The sequence below is a fragment of the Mus caroli genome, chromosome 1 (assembly GCF_900094665.2).
Source record: "Mus caroli chromosome 1, CAROLI_EIJ_v1.1, whole genome shotgun sequence".
NCBI classification, from domain to species: domain Eukaryota; kingdom Metazoa; phylum Chordata; class Mammalia; order Rodentia; family Muridae; genus Mus; species Mus caroli.
Window position 1 is genome coordinate 122,338,838 of NC_034570.1, and position 4,520 is coordinate 122,343,357.

The following is a 4,520-nucleotide window of genomic DNA, read 5'->3' on the forward strand; positions in this document are numbered from 1 at the left end:
ATCTGCAACCCTATAGGTGGAACAACATTATGAACTAACCAGTATCCCCTGGAGCTCGTGTCTCTAGCTGCATATGTATCAGAAGATGGCCTAGTTTGCCATCAGTGGAAAGAGAGGCCCATTGGTCTTGCAAACTTTATATGCCTAAGTACAGGGTAACGCCAGGGCCAAGAAGTAGGAGTGGGGTGGGGGGAGAATAGTGGGGAGGGTATGGGGATTTTGGGATAGCATTGGAAATGTAAATGAAGAAAATACCTAATTAAAAAAAAGGAAAAAAAAAGAAAGAAAATAAAATTACTATACAGATTAAAAAATAAAAAGGAAGTAAAGAAAATCGCCCAGTTGTTGGAGCCTTTGAAGCTATTCTCTCAAGCAACCCTTTTATCTTTATAGAGTGACTATTTCAGTTATTTGTTATTGTAACAAATCTGAACGTTACTTGATTTCTGTCTTTTTAAACAAAATTCTTAAAATTGTGTCTTCTCTGCCATCTTTTCAACAGGTCAATATTGACCAACTCAACGTATGTGGTCTGGTATAAAAGACCTCTCGAAAGACCACTCTTGTGGCTACTCTACTCTCTACCTGTAACATCGGGATATGAGTATATATGTTGACAGTGTCTGGAAATGTCACCTCCACTCTTAGCTTAGCTAATGAGGTCATGTGGAAGAATGTGGAACCAAAGTGGGCTTTGGCCAACTCAGGAGTGGGAGAGAGAGAATGACCTGGGAGTGGCCATCAACTCTATGGGCCTGCTGGACCTAGCGCACTCTGGGTCCAGGTCATGAGTTTTGGGGCTAGTTTAGGAAGAACATGACCTCTTGCTGTTGTTCTGTCTTCCAGTTGGAACTCCCTATCAGGATCCCTCAAAGAGCTCACGAAAGCATACAGAAAATAGCTGGGGCATGAGCATTCTTCTAACTGATGCATCCCCCAGAACTCCAAACCAGTAAAGACAGGGGTGAGGATAACAATTCTAAATGTGTTTTCAACTCTAACTTGCCTCTTAGAGAACAATGGGGTATAATGATAAAGGAGAAAGAAGAGTTCAAACTGACACCCGCATTGTGGATAGAAATGCTGTAGGGGTTGTACTGGGGGAGGGGAGGTGGGGGTGGGGAGTCCATCTGGGGTTTGTCAATTGAAAACCTGTTATACAACTACTGGATGGCGTGGCCCCAGGATCATAAGGAAGGAAGACATCCTAGCAACAACCACCAAAACAGGAGAGAGTTGACTGAGTAAGGGTGACCTTTGTCGAAGGAGGAGTGGTGTTCTGGATGGGTCTCAGTTGCTGACATCTGAAGGTGGTTAAAGAAAGAGAACTCAGCGCTGGAATAACGTTGAACAGACGCTGCCAGACCCTGAGCAAGGAACTGTGTTCTCCCAAGGCATGCTGAAATCCCCTGTCTCCATGTTGAAACTCCAGCCCTTCCCTCATCACAGTTATTGCCTAACTCGGTCACCCACTATCACCTGCATCCTGATAACCAGGACAAAGGCAGCGTCTGAAGATAAAACAGCCTGGTCAGGACAAACAACCCCAGGAGGGAGAACCAGGGAGCTGACACATAGGTCCCTGAAGCAAAGGGTTAACTTCCCACTCTCCAACACCCCCATATAAACTCCAAGTGTCCCCTTCCCTTTCATAGACACCCTTTTCCTGCTGTGTCTGCCCCTTGCTGTTTGAAATAAACAGCAAGATCTGTTTATTTTTGCCGGGTCTCCTTCTGCCACCTCTCTAGACTGCCTCTGAAACCTAATATTTGCACCCTGTATTTTGACATAATCACGAATGTGCTTAGTCCCCTTCATATAGAAAACTTAACAGCAGACAACCTGGATACGCTGGCGCATGACTATAATCTTATATTCTCAAGTACTATAATCAGATACTTGAGAACGGAAGCAAGAGGGTCATAGTTCAAGGCCTTACTGGGATATAGGGTGAATTCAAGACCAACGAGCACCTTAGTGAGACCCGGTCTCAAAAACTTAAAGGGCTGGGGATGGAGCTCAGGGGCAATCTACTTGTTGTGTAGCAAGTGTAAAGCCCTGGGTTCAACCACATACACACACATACAGAGAGAGAGAGAGAGAGAGAGAGAGAGAGAGAGAGCAATCAAACTAAGCCAAAGAAGAAGAAAAAATTTAACTTAGCATCACTTTCTCAAAGGCATGATTGTCCACTAGAACTTTCCCCAAAGATTAAAAAAGCCACACTACACCTGCTCTGCCCAGCTGAGTACCCACTAGCTCCATGGAGCTACACAAAGACCTAAAACTAGCTAGTTCACCTCAGTGAGGACCAAACTTTTAAGTATGTTTCATTTTAACTAATCAAAATTAAAGTTGCTAAAAGTGTGTGTGTGTGTGTGTGTGTGTGTGTGTGTGTGTGTGTGTGTGTGTAAAAGTCCCTAGAACACACTGTGTTCCTGCCAATGTGGACTTTTAGAATTGAACTAGTGTCCTCTGGAAGAGTAAAAAGTGCTTTTAACCACCCGTGCACCCCAAGTCTCCAAGTTAACTTCACCTGTGGGTGTGGAGTGTGGGACACCGAGCTCTGGTCAGTCTGCTGTACTCTACCTGGAAATGCTTCGTGAAGTAGTCACAACATCTTCTTACCCACCTTAATGTCACGCCTTTTCACTTCTTAAAACACAAATGTGCCCTAAGACTCCTGAAAATGAGTTTCTGAGTCACTAGTGGTGCTCTTTGTGGCAGATTCAGTAGGCCTTCTTGTGTTGTGATGCGGTTTCGGTTTAGTGTTTGTTTCTTCTCACAGTAGTCTTCTTTGACACAGTTGGCAACCCGGCTGTGAGCTCGTCCTCATAGATTCCAGAGATGTACCTGCATGCTCGCCTTTAAGAACATCAAGTTTGAACCAGCTGGGGAACTCTGCCCCAACATCCTTTCTGTGGGGATTCTCTTTCCCTGTCTTTTTACAGCAGCTCCTTACCACTCTTTGGGGCTCTGGTTACATTTGCTGGGTCCTCTAAAGGTGACCCCAGTCTTTGCTTTCATTGTATTGCCTGTGTGGCATTTGCCACAGTCTTATCTCTCCTTGTTTATTGATTTGTTTCATTTTATTTACTTCCTCTTTCTATAAACCTAATATAAACATTATGAAAACAAAGACTTTGTACACCTTGCAGAAGGATTCTTGGCACAGGACAAGTATTCAGCAAATATTTATTTAATGACTAGATGAAGGTGTTCTCTGGAACATTCTAAAAGAAGATGTGGCCAGCACTGAAAATACTGTAGACACCTGAAACTCAGCTAACCTATTTTGGGCTGGCAGGGACGGAGGCTGGAAAAGAAGTCCCTAATAATCCCAGCACAAACTGTCTCCATGGAGGTTAATTTGGTTGGTTTGTTTGTTCGTTTTGTTTATAATTTTTTATTTTATGTGTATTAGTGTTTTGCCTGCCTGTATGTCTGTTTGAGTGTGTTATAGATGATTGTGAGCTGCCCTGTGGGTGCTGGGAATTGAACCTAGGTCTTCTAGAAGAGTATTCAGTCCTCTGACCACTGAGCTATCTCTCCAAGCCCTGGTTTGTTTATTTTGAGGCCACGTGTTGCTGTATAGGCTGAGCAAGCCTAGAATTCACACTCCTCCTGATCTTGATTCCCAAGCACTGGCATGGCACGTGTGTTCTACCAAGCTCAGCTCAGTGGAGAGGTGAACATGGACAATTAACTGGAGGATGTGGGAAATTCAGGGAGCATAGCATTAAACTGAGCTAGAAAGGTGGAGAGAAAGCAAGCCAGGGAAGTTGACCAATACTAACCAAGGGTCAAGGTATCTTTGTATCCTTTGCTTTAAAAAAATAGATTTGAACTTGATCACATGCTAGAAGGAAAGAGTCAGTTGAAGAATGAGGAAAGTGGTCGGAAGGAGGCTCTAGAATGAAAGTGGATGAGACACGGTCTAGTAAAGAAGAATGGGTTCTTGGGAAAGGTCAGCACTTCTCCAGGTCTGGGCGAGAGAGACCGTGGACAGAAAAGGGAATACAATCAGGAAAGAACAGGAAATGAAAGGACTTCTTCCTCATGGATTGCGTTTTCCCCTTTAACTTGAAAAGCCCTGTGAGCTGCTGAAAATAAGGACCAGGCAAAGAGAAGTCAGGTGTGACAACTCTGGTATCTAAGCTACTTAGAGGTTTTAGGCAGGAAGATCACAAGTTCAAGTCCAGTCTGGGCTACAGAATGAAGGTGTCTTAGTCAGGGTTTCTATTCCTGCACAAACATCATGACCAAGAAGCAAGTTGGGGAGGAGAGGGTTTATTCAGCTTACACTTCCATGCTGCTGTTCCTCACCAAAGGAAGTCAGGTCTGGAACTCAAGCAGGTCAGGAAGCAGGAGCTGATGCAGAGGCCATGGAGGGATGTTCCTTACTAGCTTGCCTCCCCTGGCTTGCTCAGCCTGCTCTCTCATAGAACCCAAGACTACCAGTCCACCCACAAGGGGCCTTTCCCCCTTGATCACTAATTGAGAAAATGCCTTACAGCTGG

General features: G+C 44.5%; 1 long non-coding RNA gene across 1 annotated transcript in view; it reads right to left on the reverse strand.

The window, feature by feature from the left end:
* The window catches only part of LOC110300820, a 27,890-nt gene extending 24,877 nt beyond the window's left edge, over positions 1–3,013 (reverse strand). The window contains exon 1 of the long non-coding RNA XR_002378638.2: positions 2,633–3,013. This is a non-coding gene — a long non-coding RNA (uncharacterized LOC110300820). The remainder of the gene's footprint in view (positions 1–2,632) is intronic.
* Positions 3,014–4,520: the final 1,507 nt, after the last annotated feature.